The sequence below is a fragment of the Anabas testudineus genome, chromosome 16 (genome assembly GCF_900324465.2).
Source record: "Anabas testudineus chromosome 16, fAnaTes1.2, whole genome shotgun sequence".
Classification (NCBI taxonomy): Eukaryota; Metazoa; Chordata; class Actinopteri; order Anabantiformes; family Anabantidae; genus Anabas; species Anabas testudineus.
In genome coordinates, this window is record NC_046625.1 from 23,267,843 (window position 1) to 23,293,597 (window position 25,755).

The following is a 25,755-nucleotide window of genomic DNA, read 5'->3' on the forward strand; positions in this document are numbered from 1 at the left end:
TTTTAGTTCTTATCTTATCTTATTGTGTTGCTCAATGAATAGCACATTATTTGCCCCAGTTCTAAAAATATGTACACACTTTGTTGTTGCGTTATTATGTGTAAATTGATGGGCAAAAGTGTGTAGTTATGAAGTCATGTCAATGGCAATGTGCATAAAACCATTACGATTTCAAAAGCTATACACATAAGACTATCTCTGGGTTAGATCGTGGGATCAGTGGTTTGACTCCTGGCTCCTCCCGGTGAGTGCGAGTGTGTGTGGTGAATGAGATGCAGTGTAAAAGCACTTTGAGTACCAGTTAGGTAGAAAAGCGCTATATAAGTGCAGACCATTTAATGGGAGCAGGCCAATGCAATAGCAAGCTCTGGCTTATCCTGCCAGAGCAGGGCCACTGTTCCCAGAACCTCTGGGTCTTCATTAAAAGGCTCCCTGGTGATGGCAAAAACCTCAAACCTAGAATTAAGCTTGTCTGAGTTCAGATCAGGAAAAAAAAAAATCAAAAACAGGAGCGGGAGAAGCACCCTCTTTGGGGGAGAGTTGAGCTCCAGTTATGCTGGTTCGGCCATGGTGGCTAGATTATACTGTGAGGATTTAGGTTTTTCAGGATCTAATTTAAATTCCAGACATAGGTGGAAGTAAAACAAGGTTTAACAATGTGGGTAGAGGGCACAAAGTAACAAAACAGGTGATTAGGCACAAAACACAAAGGAACAGAACGAAAGACGTGGCTGAGCACAAAGTAAGAACTGAAAACTAGGGAGGCAAAAACAAGCACCAAGTAAGAACAAAAGGCACAGACAAAATGGCGGGAAAACACTCACAAAGGCCAATGAATGATCTGATCTGAGAGAAACAAACGATTAGTTTAGGAGGGAGCATGAGGGGGTAAGGCAAGCGCAAGGCAGAGGCTCGGTCTGGGTGGAGAAGGAGCAGGAGCACAGGAAGTGGTGTCAGGATCATGACAGCTGTGGTCCACAATAGTATTGAATGCTTAATGCGTAGTCCAAGTAGTCCTTTTTTCAGCTCTCTTAAAAAAAACAAAGCAACCTGAGTTATCCTTAAAATAAACAACTCCTCATTCATACAAAATGACTTTCTCCAGTTGTGTGTCAGCAGTTTATCTGTGAAACATGAATATAGAAAGAAATATTTATGCAATTTGTGTTTGTTAGTTGTAGTCCATTCCCACCCTGCACATCATTCACTGCTCTCTTGTTATAAAGCTGTGGCAGAATCATATGTAAGCACAAAGCTGCAATATGCCATACCCAAGATTAATTCTCCTTCACTTCCTTAATTCAAACACTCAAGCAGAAATGACAAGTTGTGCTGACAGCGACACAGGCTTGGTACATTTTAATTGCACAGTCTGCTGGAGAGGAATGCCAGGTCCACAAATGAAATGGGAAGATGTATCGGTGTGTAGAACGCAGAAAAAGATGGAGACGCTTTATAGGCATTCCAACTCGAAGTTTCCTTTTTGGCTTTGAGGAACACTGGATTACATCAAACCCGTCGGAAGTCAGAATGAGCAAGCAGATCTCCACACTGACATATGGATCAGTAAAGGCAAAGTAATACTATGAGAAAATAACAGGGGCTACTGCTCTTAGCGATTTCTGGACAAAGTTAGCGTTTTTGAGATAAGAATTAAATATTATTAGTTATTACAGTATTTGTGTACAATGACTGTTTAGGTTAATTTTCTACATTGTTCCTAACAATGTTGATGCATCCCATAGTATAGTTGTCTTGTGGCAGCCTGGTAGTAGTTGCACAAAAGAGAAAATAGTGGTTTTCGCATGTACTGCAGCTGTTTGTAGACAGAATTCTGCAACCATCAGATGAAGAGAAAGGTCCAGTCTAATGTAATTCATATAATTTAATATCACAAAATTCTAATTTTTAAATTTAATCTTTAAAGTTACCAATTAAGGCAACGCACATTGATGGGAAAAGATGCAGAAAGAAAAAAAAGGGGTAATAAGGGAAACATCAGCAAGCACAAGAACCTAACACACAACATCTGAGAAACAAGCTCCAATAAACACAACAACAAAAAAGAAAACTCACTCAGCCATGGTATGTCCACAATATTTGACATGCAAGCTTTCCAGGAATTTAGTGCTGCTCTTGTTATGAAATTCAAAACTCCAGGTGGTGCTCAAAAAAATTAATTGGCTGTGCAAAAATCCATTGTTCACCTGAGAGGATACGGATTTTACCATTTTAGTTGTTTATACATACAGAATTGTTATTAAAAACACGTCATATTGATGTCAACGCGGCCTCAAGTAAATCAGTTCAAATATTCAATTGTGGTGTTTTAACCAGGATCAAATGTAGTACATACAGTTACATTAGTAGTTTAATATATATGCTACTCTAACATTTGACACATGCACATTTGTAGAGTTACTTGGAGTTTGCAGTCATTTAGAAAGGGGCACCAGGTTGGTTTGAATGAGATTGAACAACTCTGATATATAATAACATCCCATAACAAATAAATCAGTCTGCTGGAGGTGGTTTTTCTGAAGAAATCCTCACCGTTTGGATTTTTTTTTATGTGACGGTAATAAAACTGCAGCGTATAATGAAACTTGGTGTGATGTTTTTTTTTTACTATTTGAGTGAAGAAATTAATTTATTTAACTCATAATTTTAAGTTCAAAACATCTAGTGTGAGGGAGTTGAAATTAGCAACTCAATGTAGTTGACCTGGCTCTAACTAAGGTTAAACTACAATTTGTGAATTTTATCAGCATTAGATATGAAGTTTGTCACAATAAAGTGAACAATTTTAAGTTTTCATTTTCAGTCATTAGACCAACGTTTACCATGTGTCTGTACCTAGAAATACAGAACCATGGACAAAAAGAGATGAGTGGAAAACAGGGCCAGATACTGTAAATCTCAGAGGCCAAGATGGTGTGTCCAGGTGAAGTGGCATCTTCTGTGGAGACACTGAGATCAAGTGTCAAGGCTGGACCAGGAAGCTGGAACGTACAGGAGAGCAGGATTAGATAGATAGATAGGTAGGTAGGTACTTTATTGATTGTTGGTGTTGCAGCAGCAATTACACAGAAAAACATTTGAACATTAAGTAACATATTCTACACAACAACAATACACAAAACAGTACAAGAATAACACACAGTATAGACAGTAGTAACAACAACACACACTGTAGAACTTGAATGGAAAGTGACTTAGTTACATATTGTTAAACGATCAGCGTGGACACTGACTCTCTGTCAGGGAATCATTGTACAGGCTGATGGTTGTTGGCACAAATGACTTCCTGTACCGTTCCTTGTCACAGCGGAGCTGGAGAAGTCTCTGGCTAAAACTGCTCCGCTGTTTGACATGTGTGCTGTGGAGAGGATGTGAGCTGTTCTCCATGATGCTCATCAGTTTGTGCAGCATCCTCCTCTCCACCACCTGCTCTAAAGGTTCCAGAGAACGGTTCGGTTTGTATGTTTAGTGCCTAGTCCTTTCTGGCCATTATCTTTTGTTTCGTTTTCGGTCCCTTGTTGTCCCTGCCTGGTTCCTATGCTATTCCATTATCATTCTTTTTCAATAAACTCCATTCTTATTCATTTGTGCCTGTCATTTTGGGTCCTCCTTGAAAACCCAGTTTGTAACTTAGGCAGTTTGATCAGCTGGAAGGGATTCTACGGAGTGAATTTTGAGTCTGGTGTTGGAACAATGTTTGCAAACACAATAATTTGATCAGAATACAGATTTGCCTACAATTTCTACACCTCTCTATTATACTTGGCAGAGGTTGAAATTATGTAGAATATGTACAGTATGAATGTTAGAACGTTGTGTCAAGGTTAATGGATAACAAACATTGTCTTGACCTACTGTAACCAGAACAGATGACCACAAAAATAATCTCACTTGTGATTCTGCTCATTATTCCTACAGAGGTGAATCCTTTCTCCATTTGTTGCTGGAGGTTTCTGCACTGTAAAAATTAAAAAAATGTTACTAATAACAGTAAAAATATATCCGTGCTGCAGGGAATGCAATTATATTTTGTTTGCTATGCATAATTAGATGTTGGGATTTACTATTTTAATAAGCGGTCGTCCACAAGTGTCTAACATGAAGAAACATGTTAAAAGCCTGTCGTAATGCAGCTGTCTAATCTGTGGTCAATGTGAAAAAGCCATGCAATGCACATTTACAAACCTGTGCCATGCAGTGTCCAGATGATGGACTCTATCTCATTATGGCTGAGGTAAAATCAATGTGCTCAATTTTAGAAAGCTACCAAACCACTCTCTCTTTTTGTTACCTTGTTATATAGAAAGAGAAACCAGAATTATAATAGCCATGTGGAGATGACCAGTCAACACACAGCAATGCATGCTACATACAGGGATAAAGCAGCAGCAACAACAAAACCTGACATACTGACCCCACCAGCTCAAGGAATAACAAGGAAACTGAAGCATGGAACAGTAAAGGCAAAGGAGAGTTGGCGTAACCAGACTGGGACTAATGATGAAGGATGCTCTGGGAGAATGCAGACTGCAGCTGATTGCTTGGCTGTACAAAAGAGCCTGTTAACTGTGAGCCAGGGAACAATAGGGAAACAGGCTCCAAGGACCTTCTAAAACACTGCCTCTGAAGAGACACAGACTGATATTATAATAAATGACCTATAAGGCTGGTGCATTAATTCTCCTGGTAGAACGGTACACAGCACTGTGGCCTGACTGACAGGTCAAAATGATTGAATTTACGTTTTACCTTTATTTAAGTGATGCCAGTTTATGCAGGTGTAACAACAATTTACATGTACCGGTAGTAATAATCTAAAGCTTTGTTTAGTTACTGGCGCTGCTTTATGTGCCATCTCTTGACCTGATGCATGACATAATCCTGAAAGAAATTAGTGAGCATTAGACTAACTTCCACATTTAGGTGAAGTGATGACATGTAAGTCACTAAATGAAGAAGAGCTGCATGATTCTGTCAAGATTTGTCTACTAATAAATGGGCAATTCAATGAGGGAATTGTGTGGTGGAAAGAGCTGTATTTGACAGCTGCGTAATGTAAAGACACAATGTTACGGACTGCTAAAATTCATAGGTTGTGTCTATTGTCAACAATTTATAGAAAATTACATTCACTGGATGAATTACACATTAGAGGTCTTTACAGGTCTATTTAACTCCAAGGACCCGAGGCTCAACCCAGGAACTCGGCGTATTTCACGCAAAATTCGACTCAATAAGTTGGGTCTCCTTTTACACATTCGATACTCAGGTCTGTGTACCAGTATGTTTAGCACTAGAATTAATCCAAAACTGTGCATTTTAACTGCTGATGATGTAGTGTGTGACCATCACCACTAAGGATAAGAAGAAAAACTGAATTTTAAGAGCAAGGCAAATGCAAATTGAGTTGTTTTTGTAGATGTATTGGACAGGTTTAAGGAAAACCAACTTCCACATCAGTGTATCAGTGCTGTATAAGTGTTTTTACTCTCTAAGTCGATTTGGGTGGACCACACCCATTTAAATATAGTCGGGTATATTCAGGTCTAGCTGTCTTCTTTAACGTGCATTTATTGATGTTGTTGGGATCCAAAATGGAAATTATCAGTGCCAGTGTTGGTATGGAATCAGTACTATTGTGCTGAAATTAAATCTTCAGTTGATGTCTTGCTCCTCTATGTTCAGTATATAACTTTGATTTCATCACAGGACTGTCCTTACACTGTTGCTTTCAAATCTATGCATGTTTGGGTCTCGTCTGGAATCAGAATAAATGATCTATTCCTTTTATGTTAAGTGGGAAAGGCATACTTGTTTAGAGAATGACTATTTTTAGGTTACATGTACATAAATGAACAATTCCCCAAGTGTGATCATGAAGATGTATTCAGATTTAGCATGATGATGAATTTACCTCATTTATTATGATAATACATTGCTGGAGTGGCACTGATGCAACTAGTAGAGTGGTGGCCCATCACCTCTAAGGTCAGTGATCTGAGGCCCAATTCCTCCTAGCATATGTCCCCATTAGGATCTGAAGTGTTCCTTTAATTTTGAGCTGCTGGATTTGGATTTATGTTCTACATTTGTGGGAATTTACTTTGTTCACATTGTTACATCTTTACAGAAAAATTAATGAAGATTTTCCTGAAGACAAATATCATAACTTTAGCTAGTATGTAGAAAAAATAATCATAATGATGCTTGTCTGTGAAGCCTAATTGTCATTGTTGTGTTGTTTTAAAGTGTTTTTTGTCCAGAATGTGTCAGGAAAGTTGACATATTGCAAACATTTACCACCAATGTGATTAGGAGGACCTCTTTGAAAGGGAAGCTTAAACAGTGGGCCATGGCAGAAAAGACCTCCCAAAAGAAACTTCTCTGGGTTTCCTTCCTTGCAGCAAAATGGTATTGGCCAGTGAGCTCTCCATAAATAGTTCCTTACTGGTATGTGACAACTCAGAGTGGAGCTCAGGATACAGAGACGTAGTCTTACACACCTCTCTGCAGTTTCCTTACAGCCATCACCCCCTCAATACTATTAAAACCTCATAGAGAAAGTGTCTACTCCAATCTAGCCACAGGGGTTGCAAGCAAGTGACTTCTGTGCCGGTCCCAACCCTGGATAAATAGAGAGGGTTGCATCAGGAAGGGCATCCGGCGTAAAAATTGTCAAAATAACCATGCGAATCATTCACAAGACTTTCATACCGGATCGGTCGAGGCCCGGGTTAACAACGACCGCCACCGATGCTGTTAACCTACAGGGTGCCGGTGGAAATTTTACTACTTTTGGTCGAAGAAAGAGAGGTGGCAGAAGGGTCTGTGGACAGAGAGAGAAGGGAAAAGGCAGGAGCATAAGTTTGAGAATAGGGACGTCTTAACGTTGGCACGATGACAGGGAAAGGCAGAGAGCTGGCAGACATGATGGAGAGAAGGACGGTAGATGTACTGTGTGTGCAGGAGACAAGGTGGAAGGGCAGCAAGGCACGTAGCATTGGAGGAGGATACAAACTGTTCTACCATGGTGTTGAGAGGAAGAGAAACGGGGTAGGAGTGATCCTGAAGGGGGAGTTTGTAAACAGTGTCCTAGAGGTGAAAAGAGTCTCAGACAGGGTGATGAGCCTAAAGCTAGAAATTGAAGGGGTGATGATGAATGTAGTCAGTGGGTATGCTCCACAGGTTGGCTGTGAGTTAGAAGAGAAGGAGAGATTCTGGAGAGAGTTTGATGAGGTCATAGAGAGTATCCCCAGAGGAGAGAGAGTTGTTGTTGGAGCAGACTTCAATGCGCATGTTGGTGAGGGCAACAGAGGTGATGAGGAGGTGATGGGCAGGTTTGGTGTGAAGGAAAGGAATCTGGAAGGACAGATGGTGGTGGACTTTGCTAAGAGGATGGAAATGGCTGTAGTCAACACTTACTTCCAGAAGCGAGAGGAACATAGAGTGACATACAGAAGTGGAGGTAGGAGCACGCAGGTGGACTACATCCTATGTAGACGAGGTTATTTGAGAGAGGCTAGTGACTGCAAAGTGGTGGCAGGTGTGTCATCTGGAAAGAGGAAAGAAGGTAAAGACACTTGGTGGTGGAATGAGGAAGTACAGGAATGCGTCCAGAGGAAGAGGTTGGCTAGAAGGAAGTGGGAGCAGGAAATAGCATAATAGATGAGGTTAGGAAGGCTCTGATGAAGAGATGAAGAGTGGAAAGGCTGTTGCTCCTGATGACGTACCTTTTGGAGGTGTGTAAGTGCTTAGGAGAGACAGCAGTGGAGTTTCTAACCAGTTTGTTCAATAGGATTCTAGAGAGTGAGAAGATGCCTGAGGAATGGAGGAGAAGTGTTCTGGTTCCAATCTTTAAGAACAAGGGTGACACGCAGAACTGCAGCAACTACAGAGGAATAAAGTTGATGAGCCACACAATGAAGCTGTGGGAAAGAGTAGTGGAAGCCAGGCTTAGGAAGAAGGTGGAGATTTGTGAGCAGCAGTATGGTTTCATGCCCCGTAAGAGCACCACTGATGCCATTTTTGCTTTGAGAATGTTGATGGAAAAGTACAGAGATGGTCAGAAGGAGCTGCATTGTGTCTTTGTAGATTTAGAGAAGGCGTATGACAGGGTGCCGAGGGAGGAGCTGTGGTACTGTATAAGGTTGTCGGGTACGTCAGAGTAGTTCAGGACATGTAAGAGAGAAGTATGACGGTGGTGAGATGTGCTGTAGGTCAGACAGAGGAGTTCAAGGTGGAGGTGGGACTACACCAAGGATCAGCTTTGAGTCCCTTCTTGTTTGCTATGCTGATGGACAGGCTGACAGATGAGGTCAGACAGGAATCTCCCTGGACAATGATGTTTGCGGATGACATTGTGATTTTCAGTGAGAGTAGAGAGCAGGTGGAGGAACAGCTGGAGAGGTGGAGGTTCGCTCTGGAAAGAAGAGGCATGAAGGTCAGTTGTAGTAAGACACAATACATGTGTCTAAACGAGAGGGATCAAGGTAGAAGCGTTAGGTTACAGGGGGCTGAGGTGAAGAAGGTACAGGAGTTTAGGTACTTGGGGTCAACAGTTCAGTGTGATGGGGAGTGTGGAAAAGAGGTGAAGAGGCGAGTGCGGGCAGGTTGGAGCGGGTGGAGGAAAGTGTCAGGAGTGTTGTGTGACAGAAGAGTGTCAGCAAGACTCAAAGGAAAGGTGTACAAGACAGTGGTGAGACCAGCTCTGCTCTATGGGTTAGAGACAGTAGCAGTGAGAAAGAGACAAGAGGCTGAGATGGAGGTAGCAGAGATGAAGATGTTGAGGTTCTCCTTAGGAGTGACCAGGTTAGACAGAATAAGGAACGAGTACATCAGAGGGACGGCTCACGTTGACTGTGTTAGCGACAAAGTCAGAGAGGCCAGACTGAGATGGTTCGGACATGTTCAGAGGAGGGATAGTGAATATATTGGTAGAAGGATGTTGGAGATAGAGCTGCCAGGCAGGAGGACAAGAGGACGCCCAAGGAGGAGATATATGGATGTCTTAACAGAGGACATGAGGTTGGCTAGTGTTAGGGTAGAAGATGTCCATGACAGAGTGAGGTAGAAAAGGATGACTCGCTGTGGCGACCCCTGATGGGAAAAGCCGAAAGAGAAGAAGAAGAGAAAGCGTCTACTCCCCGACCACCTGAATGAGTTGTATCAAAAACCAACACAAGAGGGCTGATTCATAATATACATATACATATATAATATATATTATACAGATAAAAGACGGTTTTGGTAACTCCTTAAAAAGCCTCCAGTTAATGCAAAATGCTGCAGACAGAGTTCTGACTGGAATTAGCAAGAGAGATCATATTTCTCCTAAGTTAGCTTCTCTCCATTGGCTCCCTGTAAAATCCAGAATTGAATTTGAAATCCTTTTCCTCATGGATAAAGCACTTAATAATCAAGCAAAATGCCAAGTGGACTGCTGTTAACATAGTAATCTACAAAAGTGTATCATAAAAATCTCATCCATTAACATTTTTTACTTATTATTGTTAATATTAAGCCTTAGGTTAGTTTGTTTATTTGTATGCAGCCTACCTACTAATATGCAGCCATAAATCGTTTACCAATCCTTGTCCCACTCATTTACTCACCAATCACTGTTCCAAACCTCAGGAAAATACACAAAGAAATAATATTTCTCCTGGCTGCAAAGTACAGTGCTCCAATAATATTTAGATGTTACACATCCTTAACGTACATGTTAAGTCATTCATCCATTTTCTTAACCTCTTCTCCACTGAAGGGTCACGGTAGTGCTGGAGAGCCGTCATCAGGCGAGAGCCGTCATCAGGCGAGAGGCGGGGTACACACTGGACAGGTCACCAGTCCATCGCAGGGCAGAATGTTAAAACATGTCATTATATGTTTAAAAGATTCTTATACTTAAAATAAAAATAATTAAATTACCTTGACAAGTGTTTGCAAAAAGGTTTGAACCACTGAGTGTGGGCACTCAGCGATAAAGCTTCCTCAAACTGTACCATGTCTGGCTGTAGCTACAGTACATTCTCCTCTCCCTGTTCACCTCTTACCCTGTAGTTCATAAACAGATGACTCAGCTGGTTGATAGCATATATTCTAGATATGTACACACAGAAGGGTTTGATAATATGTATCTGCTTGACAGTGGTTTATGAGAATGTATTTCTTTTTGCCTCTGATGGGGATATCTGTCATGACTGTCATCTACTTGTTTTATTTTGAAATATTTTCTCACTTTCATCTTAGTCCTTGCCTTATTTCCACCACTTGGCAGTCTAATCAGCTTGATTGGTTTTGCTTGTGTCTCCCTCTATTTATGCAGAACCTCACATGTACTCATCTTGTACAGACTGTCTGCTGTCTTTTAACAGAAGCAACACTCCAGCCTTGGTTTCTGATTGTGTGTGTTATTGCCACCTCTGACTCCTGCCTGTTTTGACATGCCTCTGCTTTACTCCCTGTCAACGGAAGCAAGTCTGATTCTGATTATTTCTCTGATGGTTCTGGAGCTTTGATTCTGCCTCTGACCCTCCTGTCCAACCATCTCTCTGGCTCTGTACCTCTGCTCTGTTTTGGATCTGTGTTTCTCTGGACTGTTGGATTTGGATACCTCTGTCCCCGTGCATGACTGAACTGTGTATTTCATGAACAGAATGGTTTTGGATTTGGATATTGGACATCTGTTTTCTGACTGTCTGTGCAGATTGTTTGTTTTGCTTTATTATGTGCACTGTCTGTTGTTTTCTCACTCAGTGATCATGCAGTGGATGGCGACACAGGAGGGTGATATCTTGTCTCCAGACTCCATTCACCATTTTGTGTTACCTCCAGCATACTCCTCCTCACATCACAGGTTATCAATTCCCTGGGTTTATACTTGCATCCATCTCTATACCAAATGTAAGCATTGTCACTTGTTATTATTACTGTTCCTGGAACTCCCCAGATACCCAAACTCACCCGGTTCTCTTCCTCAGATATCGATCATGCTCCAGCTACTGGTCAGGAGTAGAAGTAGGTAGGTGGAGCATTTCCACTGTGCCGTGCCACTGGAGTGTCAGAAATGTCTTTCTTTCGAGCTACCTATATACAGTTTATCAGCTCGTGTCACAGAGCTGAACAGCTAAGTCGATCTCAAAAATGTTCCCAAACTATTCCACAATGCATCCCAGGACATAAGTCACTGACTTGTGACAATCCAGGACGATGGTATTTGTGAAACTGAAGAATTAAAATCATACATTTCCAGTATTATGGCCAATATTTCTTTTGGCCTAACACTTTCTATTACACTTTTTCTGAATGAACGACTGCAGAGTCAGCGGAATAAATAGCTGGAGTTATAGTCCATAAATTGTTCAGTTGCATTTAGAAATCTTCAGTCAGTTGCCAATCAAAATTCAAGGAGATCTGTGGGGCATAACTATGTTGACAGTAGGTAAACATTAGACCGGTATGTTCAAGATTTTTACTTATTTAACTTTCCCAGAATAAAATAGTTTCATAGTTTCATACTTATTAGTCTGTTCATCCCCAGAGGGTCAAAAGTAAGCATGATGAACAACAGCAGGATTTAACTTTAGGTGCCTTCCAATGTACTTAACCCTATTTTAATAGTATTTACATGAATATAATGAATAAATATAGTGATTATCGTTCCTATTTCACCCTTTACTCTTGATAAAGCACAACTTTACAGATGTAACCCTTAATAGTACTTTTGGAGCCAGTGCAGTAAAATCTGCAGCCGTTAAATGAGCTTTTTCATTTAACCCATATATTACAATAAGCTCTTGCAGCTGTCTGATATGATTTCCAATACAATGACTTGACCTTTTCTACTCTATCACTGGCCTGTAACAAGTAAAAAGACCAGGGGCTAAGTAAGATTATTGATTACCTGAAACTAGTCATTTTTCCTCATTGAGTCTCTCTATGGTTTTGGATCCTAGTGGTAAAAGAAACACTGATATGTGTATGTAGTTATTAACCCTGCTTGTACATTACCATGAAGGCATGGCTGATCCATGGCACTATGAGCATTGCTTGCCTCTCTGTCTGTTCCCATTGTCTTTTCTCATTTCTATCCAACCACCAATGTTTTCTGACACTTTATTATTACTAATGTATTTCTGTTGGCACTGATCTCTCTCTCTCTTCTACTCTTGTCCTCTACCCTCTCCTATCCCCCTGCATTATTTCTTGTAATTCGACCCATCTTTCCAGTCTGCTCCAATTTTTTTTAAGTTGCTGATGCTTTCTGTTCTCTTATTTCTCTTATCTGCTGTTGAGTTTAACTTAACACTCACACCCAAAGTCTATTTTCCAGTTTTCATATGACTGCATTTGTCTTGTTTACCTTTCTGAGGCTTCTAAATAGTTAGTTTTAGTTTTGCACCTGTCTTTCCTGCAACCTGTGCTATCTGTAATTGCATTGTAGCTGCTTTTTGTCTTTTTCTCACGATTTATGCTCTTGTTGTGGCAGATTTCTTATTTGTTGATGCTGTGTCATTGTTGTCTTTCGTATCCCGGAATTCTTTGTTTCATTTTCACTAATCAATTTTAATATTCAAAGTTTTCATATCTTTTCCCTATTGTCTTCCCTTTCATCAATAACATCCATAAGAGTGTTTGTGATTGCATTTCTTATTTCTGGTTTGATTCTCTCACATTTAGTGAGATAGATAATAGAGTGCTATTTTGTCAACAGAAAAAGTTTCAGTAATATTGCTCAGGAATTAAGCATTACCCATTTTGCTAAGCTCAGATCATGGAGGCACCCCAAAATGACATACCTATGATAATGCAACCTGAGTTTTGCCCATAGCCCTGTTACAGTGTACAAGAACAAGAGTATTTAGTGCTAAGCTCCAAACAATTGAGATGGTCCTTATGTACAATATATAGTGTAGGAGAAAAGAGCAACTTCAGTATGAAAGAAGGCAAGAGATACTAACCAGGACAATGGTTCATAGACAGGACATAGGTAGTAGATGGGTTCTGGGTCACAAGGTCACGAGTGATAAACACAGACCTGCAGTGAAAATGAATGGTCTAAACAGTCAACCTATGTGTAGAAGAAGTTATGTTTTCTTTATGGTAAACATATAGCTAGTTCCTTTGGAATAGTATGTGGAGGGGGAAGTATGAGTATAAGGGTTCGAGAGAGGTAGAGCGGAAGACATTTACATGATTGTGGTGTTTGTACGTATTAAACTGAGATGGTTCATCACACTGAGTCCTTCCTTGAAGTCTACTAAGATTTTACAATATTAAGAGGAAAGATTTCTACAACAATAGGTCCCCATACCAGCAGCTAAAAAAATGACTAAATAATGCATATATCACTTTTTGATGACAGCTAGAGTGGACATTACAGCCACCTAGTACACTGTTGTTTTTGGGGCTTTTTTTGCAACTCAAACTGGTACTCAGTAGTTTGTATGACCAGTGCTTCTCCAGAAGCTTTTACGTCACATGTGGTCAGGATGAACCCGCTCTCATCTGTGAAAAGCATGCCTGGTTGGTTCTGGTGTTCTATAGCATATGCCAATCAAGCTCCATGGTGCCTGGCAGTGAGTGCAGGGCCTATTATGAGATGTCGGATCATTAGGCCCCACTCATGAAGTCTGTTTCAGATTGTTTGGTAAGAGTCATTCAGTGCCCTGCTGGAGGTCATTTTGTAAGGCTCTGGTCCTGCTGATGGGTTAATTCTGATTTGCCATTTTGCAGGAGTTGGACTGCCTGTGCAACCTCTGTAGGGTCTATGTATCGCCTCAAGCTATCAGTAGTGACATTGAGTCTAGCCAAATGGAAAAAATGTCAAAAAAGTTGAGGAGGGAAAAATGTCAGTGGCCTCAACCCTGTGAAACCATTCCTGTTTTGGGGGGGTCTCATTGTTTCCCCTCTATTCAATTCAATTTCAATTTATTTTTATTTATATTGTGCCAAATCCCAACAAAAGTAATCTCAAAGGTTTAAGACCTTACAGCATATTCCCAAGAATTCCACTTAAACAGCACTAGGTGACAGCGGAGAGGAAAAACTCCCGTGAACAAAAGAAACACAACAGAAGGCATTAAAAAACAACAAACAGCATGTTGGTACTGTTAGTAACTCATTTACTTAACTGACCAGATCAATATCTGAGAAGTTTAACTGTCTTAGTTGTGTTGCTTTAATTTTTTTGAGCAGTGTATTTAGATCCTAACTTCCTGAACATTCGTTAGCAGGAGGTTGAGTGGCTGGATGTTGGGACAGTAAAACACAAGACTTTCCCACAGGAGACCAGTTTGATCAAGTCCAGTTTGAAATCATTGCTGTTCTTGTCACATGGTGAACGTCATATGAATGTTTTCCTTATTTTATAACATTCAGCAATTTCACTAACATTGGTTATTTAGTGCCTAAACCTCATAGAAGGACACTTCAGAATCCCCAAACGATTTGTTCATAGACATTCTTAGGTGTTTTCAGCTGTGTGTTTTTTTTATTATCCTGTTGGAGGACCAAGTTTTCTGACAGGGCAGCATGTTTTGCTCCAGACTGCCTTGATAGTCTTCAGTTTTCATTGCATATTTTCAATATGCGTTTTCTTACTTTTTTATTATTTGCTTTCATAGTGGAGTCCTCCTTGGTTGTCTTTTAGTAAGTCCACTTTGGCCAAACTGATGGTGAGATCCATTCATATTAACAATCTTTTTAATATGTGATCAATTTTCTTATGGGGCCATGAGGTTGGCTGGAGTCCTGTGGACCTTAAACTTGTGAATGATATGTGCTACTACAGTCACAAGAACATCAAGCTGCTTGGAGATGGTCTTACAGCTTTTACCTGTTTCTCTATCATTTTTATTTCTAATCTCCCGAGACAACTCTCTCTTTTGCTTTATGTGGTCCTTGTTCAGTGTGGTTCACACCATGACACCAAACTGCACAGTGACCACTTTCACCCTTCAAGTGATAGAGGCCAGTCTAATGTTTCCTTAAATATTCAGCACTGACAGGCTTTTTTAAAAATAAAAAAAAACATTATCTCAGTATAAATCCTGATGCATAAAATATACTGTACATTGATAGAATTTAATGTAGAAAGGGTTTAATTAGGTGTACATTCACTCTGGCACATGTTCATTGTTACCAATGGCAAACATTTGGATAAATACTGCTTCTACAGCAGGTGGATTCAGCTGCTGTCAGTCTTTAGCCTTTGTCACATTTCACACCAAGCTTTGTGTGTATCCATGTGTCTGAGTGTGTAAATGCAGTCTCTGAAGGATGCAGGCAGGTTTAGGGAGATCCTCGCTTGAATAAACGGTCCTGTCTCCTCTCATTATATCAGCACTGTAAGCACAATGAAACTAAAGATCAGCACCATTGGAGCAGTGAGGAGCTCAACCTGTCCTGTGTGTGCGCGCGTGCGTGCGTGTGCGTGTGTGACACAGTGTTTAAAAGCCACACTGCAGCACAGTATGGCTTCAGCCACCTAAACTTACATTGATCTTTGATTTAACGACTTGGCTGATGGACAGCATAATTAAAATTGATGATTGCAATACAATTATGATTTAAATTAAATTAATTAATACATTAATAGGTTCACTGACCATGTCTGGAGATCAACAGTTTAACAACATTAGTTATCTGATTAGATGACTTTCTAAATATAATGGTTCAGTGCATTAGGTGAATCATACTGTCACCAAAACTGAATTTGAAGTATCAAAGAAACAGCATAGTATTGCTTTTATTGTATATTTACAGAGCTGACATTATTGTGTCAAATCAAACACATCTTCAGCATTTTTATTGGGTACTGGGATCAAAATGTCATAGTAGCCAATAATGATGGACACAGTAGACAGGATGATAGACAGTTCTGCACTCATGGATGTATCCTAGTAAGGGCTCTACATCATTAGGTCCAAAAAACAGAATCTTCTGAAGCCTTGATGTGATTAGGTCCAATTATCACATGCTTTTTCATCATGGAGTCATTGATAACGGCCGTTTATTAGAAAAAAAAAAAAAGAAACAAAAAAATTCTAAGGGATTTTTTTTTCATGATGCTTTTGGGTGCCTTTTCAAGTAAAATGTTTTCCCCATAAGGAAAATATTATAAGAGCAAATATACACCAACACAGGCATATAAACCATAGCTCTGAGACATTGAGGTTGAACAGGCGCAATGCACAAACCCAAGTTTAACTTGGTTAGCTAACAACATGTCAGTTCAACACTGGGTTATTTTAGAGGGTCACTTTCTGTTTAGTGATTTTGATGTCCTGATGGGATATAATGGTAGCTGTCTATTAGTGTAGGGATGGATGGAGTCTTGGTGACAGGCTTTGATGAATGTACCACCCTGATCCTAGCAAGGGGATCATTAAAGTATGTCATTATGATCATTATTACAGTCAGAACGATAGTGAGAAACTTACCTGACAAAATCTTTCCTTACATCACTACTCTATGGATGTATTCATGAATTAATTTTGTGGTCAGAGCAAGAAACCAAATCAAAGACTTTCAGTGATGCCATATTGAAATACATTTTTATATATCTATGCACTTCTTATTGCAGTTTAGTTGCATGTGAATATAATTTTGAGGAAGCAGGGCTGTCACAACATACAGTTTTAAATCAAACATTATTCACATATAAGCCAGATCAATTTCAATTCTTAAGGAGGCATCTGTTTTTTTTTTTTTTTTAAATCAGCTGAAGGCCTATGCGGCAGCCCTGGCAGATGCTACAGTCATTTGGAGCCACCTGTGTCAGTCAGGTGATGAGGTTGCGTGACATTGTTTGTTAACACAGTTTTTGGGGGGATTCAGCCTCTATCTATAAAGATGCGAGGGACATTATTGATTTGTCATTTGTTTCACCAGTATGCTGGCTGTTAAAGAGAGACACTTCCCATGGGAAGCCACTTCTCTTTTGCTCTTCTGCTGAGTGGGAGGTAGAATATCAGCACATGTATAATCATCTACAGATTTACAGTGCTTTATCGAGAGCTACATTTTTTAAATTATGTTACCTGCTTTTAGCTTTTTAGTCTCCATCAAGATAACACAGAACATTTGAGTTTAGAAAAGCAGTTACAAAGCTGCCTGGCTTATATTTCCGTAACAGTAAAAGTAATATGAATAAGATCCAAATTGTGATTTGTAAAATTCAGTTACCTCCAGCACTATGTGAACACAAGTGCAAGAAATTGTTGTCAATTTTTTTTCAGTTCTATCATTGCACTAAATAGTTTAAAAACTTGTTTATGAATGAATGCTTACTACAGGGCACATCACATGTTTTATTTCTTAATTATGATTGCAGTAAATTTAAATATAATTATTTATTGCAGCGTCCTGCAGTCTGTAAACTCCACATAATGTCTTTACGTGATCCTCTGAAGATCCGAAGTGCATATGTGAAAATTACAGTGAGTGAAACAGCAACATTTTCTTTCGTAAAATACTACCAAGGTTTTGATCTTAAGTACAGATTGAAGTTTGCTTTGTAGTTTGCTTTCATCATTTTCATTATTCCTCTTAAGTACACATTGTTCTCCTGGCTATTCAGCTGGAGACAGCAGTGTTTAGATGTAAAGTCAGTTGAAGGCTGTAGAGGCTTCAGAGTCAACACCATTGTGAGTTTTCAGACCCTCTGTGAGCTGTGTAAATGTAAGGCTTGGCTCCAGTCCTTCGGTTCTGACCTCTCAGGCTGCAGCTAGTGTAATGTTTGCCTGGTAGTCTTAATTAGACTGATGTGATGGACTGTTTGGATTAGTGTATGTTAAGGTGAGGTCCTTTGAGGCATGGAAACACAGCTTTGCTGAGCAGATGCTGTGTCGCCTTGCAGGTCAGGTGTAATCCTGTGCTCTGCTTCAGTGCCCCCCCACGCCCCCTGCTTTACCTCCACCCGTTCTCTGCAGCCACTGTGCATTTTGAGTAATCAATACATGTTCAGATCTAGCATTTTAGGACCTGCTCTATACTTTTATGAAAGGCTCTGGCCTCTGATTTCTATCAGTACACCTCAAAACAGCATTATTGATTAGTGTCCCGTTCTTGCGGCAGACCTCGAGATTACTTCTGTCCTTTCAACACACTTGTGTGGAGATGTCACATGCTGACATGTGTCCCAGAAGCCTCTCTGGCTCTCGAACAATTTGATTTGCTGTCGGCATGCTGGAGGATGAATAGATAATGGGACGCTTCTGATTGACTCACACAGTGCTGGCACAGAATGGTTCAACATAGCAAACTCAAGCTAATTTAAGTAGAAGTGGGAAGAGTGTGCATGAGCTTGCAGTGCTGTGCTTGCATGCCTGGACCGGTGTATGTGTGTCTGTGCGTATTTAAGTGTGTTTGGTAAATCCTTCAATTTGGATGACAGAGAGGCAGGGCTGCTTTGCTCTAAATGAGCTCCCAAGAGTGAAGAGTCCTCCAGTTTTTATCCCTCCCTGTAGGTATGCAATGCTGAGAAGCTGCCAGACAAACACACACACACACACCTAAAACAGAGCTTCAATGTGTACCTGCAAACAAACAGGGAACAGTACATGGCATGGTGGACACATGAACAATACACCAATATCTGAAAATTCTGCATCTTTCCACCATGGGTATTAATCTTTTTTAAAAATTCCCTTGATTTAGTTTCAATCCCAGTCCCTATGATTTTACATTAAATGGCATTGTTTTGCAAGTGAAAAACTTTAGCTACAATACATAAATGTGAAAACACACGTTTTCCACAGACTGTAGTAGTAGTCTGTGTTATAAATAACGTCCGGGTACTTGAATCTCTTCCCGTTGACTTGAAGATCCGGAGTTAGTTCTGGAGTTGCCAGACCTAATGGTGCCTGGCCTTGCCCCTGTTAATTTATTTTTACTGTCCCTGCCCCCTCTGTCTGTCTACCTCTCACAATTAACATGATCAGCTCCACCTGTTTACTCCCTCTGATCACTCACCTCAATCACCAGACTAGTTTTACCCTTTGGTTACCCTGGTTGCCAGCGACCCCCATTACTCACCCTTATCAGGGGACTCGATTTACTCTGTGGGTGGATGACCCTGGGGAGATCAACCCCAGCAAGCACTGTCATCCCCATCGGAGCCTGCAGAACACTTCGCTTTCAGTGTGCAGGTCTACTTGTGGTTACAGTCACAGTCCCAAAGTGTCTCTATTTGTAGATTGTTGATGCTGATGTATTTCTAAAGTCTTTAACATCACTTTGTAACCCTTTCCAGATTTGTAAATCATGTAATTGATGTAAATCAACAATTTTTGATCATAGATTCTCTGAAAGCTCCTCTTGGTGAAGCATGGCTCACATTAGCGTATTCTTATTGTGTGGAGCAAACTCAAAAAGTGTTTTTTGTCAGTCAAATTAGCTCGACTCCACACATCCAAAATAATTTTCTTAATTTAACACCTGAATCTTTTTTGATGTCATTATTCGAAGAGTTGACATACATTTCCTACTTGCACTGCTTTTTATGGTTGTTCTCAAAAAAGATCAGATCACATTTTATGACAAATTATTGCAAAAAACATGAAATTCCCAAAAAATCACACACGTTTTCTTGCCACTGTACATGATATGCACCATGTTTATCTTCAATCATAACTAAGGGGCGGCAGTAGCTCAGGTGGTAGCGCAGTCGTCTACTGAACCCCAGGGTGAGTGGGATTCCCCGTTCCTCTTGGCTACTTGCTGAGGTGTCCTTGGGCAAGACACAGAAACCCTGTAGTCGCACCGCGCCAGTCTGGCAGCTGTCCAACTGCAATTTCCCCAAGGGCATCAATAAAGTATACATTATTATTATTATTATTAACTTCAACATCAGTTAACTGGTAAACAAATGAACTTACCACTTAAATCTTAGCCACTCATATGATGCAGTGGGTTTTTGTTGTAATTCCACCAGCATGCAGGGAGGCAGGCATCAGCAGTGAAAAACACTGGACAACAATTGTGCAAACAAAGCGATTTGGCTACAATTGGTCATTCTGTTCTTGTGATGCAAACGACCTATGAGGTCAAATTTTGGAGGAAGATAGTCCTTGAATGCTGTGCAGTCAATATATGTATATGTCGTTCAATTTTGTATTTGTATTTATTGAATGAATAAAAAGAGTATAGATTGAAAAGTACAGTTGCTCCACGGTGACTGATGGTTGTGCTTATTTTTCAGCTTTAGAACAGAACTGTTTGGTTGTATTGTTTGTACCACTTCACTCACTTTGGCCAGGGAAGCTAGGGACTTTACTTTTTTAATGGATATCCTTTTAAAGCCAAAAGTACCTCAATTTCATCAAGTGGAAGAAAAATAATGTTACTGTTGAGCCGGTCACATTCAATTGCCATGTATCTAGTAATAATGAATGTCACGTTGATTTTAAAATGTTGTATGTCATAACATAAGATTTGTTTTATTTCAAAAAACACGAAAGGCAACCCTAGAGCAAAAGGTGCGCTTTAGTGTGTGCTGTTCACATACTTTGATTATAAGGATGATGATGTGACTGCAAATACAGCTGTCATTTTCTGTGGATAGCTGTCTGGCTCTTGGTGTGCGTGTGACAGCTCATGAGGGATCATTAACATTCCAGGTAAACCACAGACCAACAACCTACTTCTTAAATGAGGTTGACAGAAGGTCTTTAAATTCTGTACAACCTTTGCGCAAACAAATCAATTGTTTACCAGAGTGCTAATTAATTCATCAGTCTTAATTAGGAGAGAGGTACAGAAGTGGAAAAATAATCAGTGGACCTGCAGCATGTGTACCTGGACGTAATGTGCTTTGATCATCAGTCACTGCACGCATTCACAAACACACACACACACACACACACACACACACACACACAGTCAAAACAGACTGGCAGAAGAGCACTCGTGGGTTAATTATGTTAAAGTTAATATACAAAAACACCCACTGCAAAGGTCAGAGGAGACATAGTGATGGAAATACATGAAAGAGCAAACACTGCAATGGGATAATAACTTTAAAAAATGTATGCTCTCAGCATCCATCATTTCTCATGTCTCTCTATCTATCTATCTATCTATCTATCTATCTATCTATCTATCTATCTATCTATCTATCTATCTATCTGTCTATCTATCACTTAAGACACACACAAACACACCAACAGACCAGCCCAGTTGCTCCTCCCAGTTGTTATTCTACTAATGGCTGCATTTTATAACTGCATTCACTCAAAACAGAGCCAGAAGAGAATTTTAGAGGTCCTTTTTTTTCCCACAAACTGACTTCCCCATCAGCAGCTAAGCAAGACGATGATTTAGAACTGGAGAAAGCAGTATTTGCCAATATTTTTTTGCATTATCTATTGCATGTCTTTAAAAAGGTTTATAAATCAGCGCAGAGGCAAAATGAGTAGAGTTGATAATGCCAAACCTGACAGCAACTGTGTTAGTCCTGGTTCCGTCAAAGATCAGGTCGAGGACTGAATTAGATGGCAAACAAATGAAGGCAGGGAACATAAACAACAACAAAAGGGAGACCACATGGCAGATGGAACAGTACAGAATGAGAGTGAGAGATGAGTGATAGCAGCAAGACAGGAAGAAGTGAAGGGTGAGCTCAGCTTAAATAGTGCAGTCTGATAAAACAGAATGGGTTCCAGCGTTAGATTAGACGAGTCTAGTGAAAGGAGGGAAACATGAACAAAGAAACTGGAGGCAGGAGAGGGTGTGTGTGGATAGTGTGTCTTTATGTAAAAGTAGTAGTGTAATGTAAAAGGGCAGAGGGCAAAGTGGGATAAAAACTTAAACATGAAACACCTCTAGAAAATAAATCTGGAAAAAGGGTTGTGATAGACAAGGTTAAAGGCCTCCAGTAATCCACAATGCCTACAGTCTGATGGGTGTAGAGGTATGTGTGATTATTCTATAACAGTGTGGCATTTTAGATTCTGATTTAAATACATTTATTGGTTAGAGTGTATTTAATTCACATGTATATACAGTGGCATGTCAAGACCATTCTCCTAAACACAGTTGCCATGAGGACTTGACTGTGCATTAGGGCATGAGCAGATGCCAATAAAGCCTTCATGACAATTCCTACAGCCACCATAACCCAGACAAATGCACTGATGTTTGCTATAGCCACTGTCATCCTGGAGATGCTTGGCTACACAATCAAGAGGAAGACTAGTACATACTGCGTAAAGGTAACAAGTATTCAACAATTGTGGTATATACCAAGGTGATGCACTCCTTTTTATCCACTGTTGGTCTGCTTGAACTTCTACAGAGTCAGATAATCACAAGACGTGGGTACAGATACAAGTTTGAGAGTGAAGTTAGCAAAGGACACCAACTTGATACCTCTGAGTTGCATGGAAACAATAATGAGGAGGCATCTCATTATATAGTCAACAATAATATGCTAAAAAACCCAGAATAAGCATTATATTCTAGATTTTTCAAATTCTGCCTCCTTTTTTTAATGGCAGCTAAAAGATGTACGATGTAGTCACCTGGAATTGTTTCCAATTCAAAGACTTTCTTGTCAACATTTAACCTGCCTTGTTATTGAGCTAAACCATCATCTTCTGTGATGATGCTGGCTTGATGCTTACTTTTTCACACCATATGTACAATTCAACCTCAGTTGCATCAGTCCACATTTTTTTTTTCCAGTAGCACCGTGTCATGGGGTCTTGGGTAAATGACATGTGTGCTGCAATGTTATTTTGGGAGGGAACACACAACACTAAGTATGGCATAAAAAGGAAACCCTGAACCAAAATGAAAACATCATGTGAAACACAGTGGAGGCTGCATCATTATTTTGGGCTCCATTGCTGCATCTGGACCTGGACACTTTGTCATTGTTGAGGGGAAAATGTTGAGGGAATTCCCAAGTTTATCAAGGATAATGTCAGGGTGTCTGTCCACAAGCTGAAGACCAGAAGAAGCTGAGTGATGCAGCGTGACAGTGACTCTAAATATTGAGGTAAATAAACCTGTTGGAGCAGGTCGCTGTCTTGGGGTTATTGCTGGTAGGTAAAGTGCTGTTTTACTTACTTTTTTCCACTATCACTATCACTGTGTGTGTTTAATAAAGACATTAAAGATCATGACTATTGGAGTTTTATCAGTTTGAATGTTGATATTTGTGATTTTGGTAACCAATTTATGCAGTGACTCATGAATTGAAAGTAGCTCACCCACTTTAAATACTGTTTTATTCTCAAAAAGGACTGAAAGTGACCTAAAATTTATAACTTTAGGTTAATTATTAAGAGTCCAGTGCTCTCAATTGAAATATACAGTTACTACAGATACTGTGGGGAAACAACTTGCCCACTTTTTGACAGCATTGTAGTCAGTTGACAGAGACTATTGAAAGCAGGATTACTACACAGCAACACATCATCAGTAGGGTAAAACTAACCTGTCTCACATGGAACAGTCAGGAGAAGAACACAAAAATCAGACAAGCACCGCATGCTATAAAAAACGAGGATGTGGAGTAATAATTGTGGATTTGTGATTAACAACTGACTGAGTAAAGGTCTATTACCACAGGAAGCAGTGGGCTTTAATCCAGTCAAAGGCTGAAAAACCAATCAAGTCCAAACATACTACAGTACCTGGCTCTGACTGAATACTAATGCACTACCTTATCATTCATCTCACCTCCTCAGGCAAAAGCAAAACTTTCATCCATTTGCACTTTCACCTTTATTACTGCACATAGGTAGATTTTATTACTCTACTGAAGTGTCTGTCTGAGCAGTGTCCTCTTGCTATCCAGTCACCACATTCTAGATGAAAGAGACATGAGTTGATGAAAATTTTGCTTAACTTGAGAAACAGTATGTCTGCGCAGTCAAATCATCAATGTTAAGCAGCAGTAGAGAGTAGTATGACAAGGCTTTGCAGGATTTTTTTACCCTTCATTTAGTCTTTTGGGATACATACTATACGTTCAACTTAGACTGTAAATGATTGGTTGTTTGGACTGTATGACTCCTCTGAAGTAGACCTTAGGATACTACTACAGGCTGAAGCCATTGTCTTCATTTTATTTACAGTTCATTAATATACAATTACTATGTAATTATTTTTAACTTACCAGCAAGAAAATATATTTTTAAAATAATAAAGGTGACAACAGAAGTAGTTAATATTAATATATTAACTAGTCTTGTCATTCATAGATTTTGTAAAAACAAAAATAAAAAAGGTCCACATCTGATATATGGGTCATGGCATAATGTCATTGTTTCAAGGGGAAAACACTAGTAATTACAATATGTTGTGGTGAATTAAATTGGTGTTTAAATATTATACAGAATTTAGGTAAGGTTAGCACTAGTACATCAGATTCTATCAAGTGCAGCCACTTGATAAAATAATAACACAAAAGAATTCAGATCTTTTATGTCTTTATTGAGGACAACCATAAAAACCTCATAGTGCTAGTGGAAAAGCTACATAACCTTCAAAAAGATAAATGGAGTCAAGCATTAGCATACCTGGAAGAAAGTTATTTCAAGGGTGTTGGGGGGTCAAGTTATTGATTCCAAGGGTTAACATACTTTTTCCACTGTCACTACGTGACTATGTTTTTATGATTGTTCACCAAATAAGACATAAAAGATAAGAAATATTTTGTATTGTTTTTTTGTTTTTTATAATTTGTGTTATTTTTCATTTGAAGGAGAATAACGTTAAGACAAGAGTATGGAACTGTTCTTGCATGTGGCTCACTAAGTGAGCTTCTCAGTAGTATCAGGATTCAAGGTCTTTCACATGAACTCAGTTCCTCTGAACCCACGGACGTCCACTTCTCAACCTCCTGCCTAATGTCTGCTAATGGACCTGAAAATTACAGTATCTGTTGGAACAAAGGACCACATTTTGTACATGCTACTGGCCACTGATTACATAGCAGAACAAACCAGTCCTCATTTGCCTCATAGCTATTGAGACTAGTTAATTTGTACTGCAAGCCATGCACTTTTCCTCTCTCTTTCGTTCTGTCTGCTAACATGCCACACACTGTAAATCCACACTTCAACACTGGGATCACAGTGTTAAGAGAGAGTTAGGATAGGAAGATTTGGTTAGAGACCAAGTTGGAAAGTCAAGACTCCTGCCTCGGGCTCATCATCCTTTGTCTGCTCACTCTCATTTCAGCCCCTCCTGCGGATATTCGCCTGCTGCTCTCCTCTCCCCCTCTGTCTTGCGCAAACATATACAGTAAACACATTTCTGTGTAATCTCACCGACCTATGAGTATGTTGTGTTTGTTATTATTGTATAGTTATTGCCTATAGGATTAATGTTTTGTGTGTGTAACAAACACTGTTATATTTTTATCATGTTGTGTTGAGTTATCCTGTGCCAATGAATTGCTCCAGTTGTTTGCACGACACTGTGTTGTATTATGTAATCCCAATTCCAAAAACCTTGGGATGCTGAGTAAAATCTACATGAAGACAGAATGCATTGATTTATAATTATCATAAACCCATATTGGATTCACAATAGCATTTCAAATTTTTAAACTGAGGAAATTGATCTATTTAAGAACAAATGGGAAACATATACTGCTGTAAAAGCTGGCTATGTCTTTAAGCATTGATGGTGCCTTTGCATATGTGCAAGCTGCCCATACCATAGGTACTAATGCACTGCAGTACCATAAAAGATAGAGGCTAGAGGAGACAATCTGAC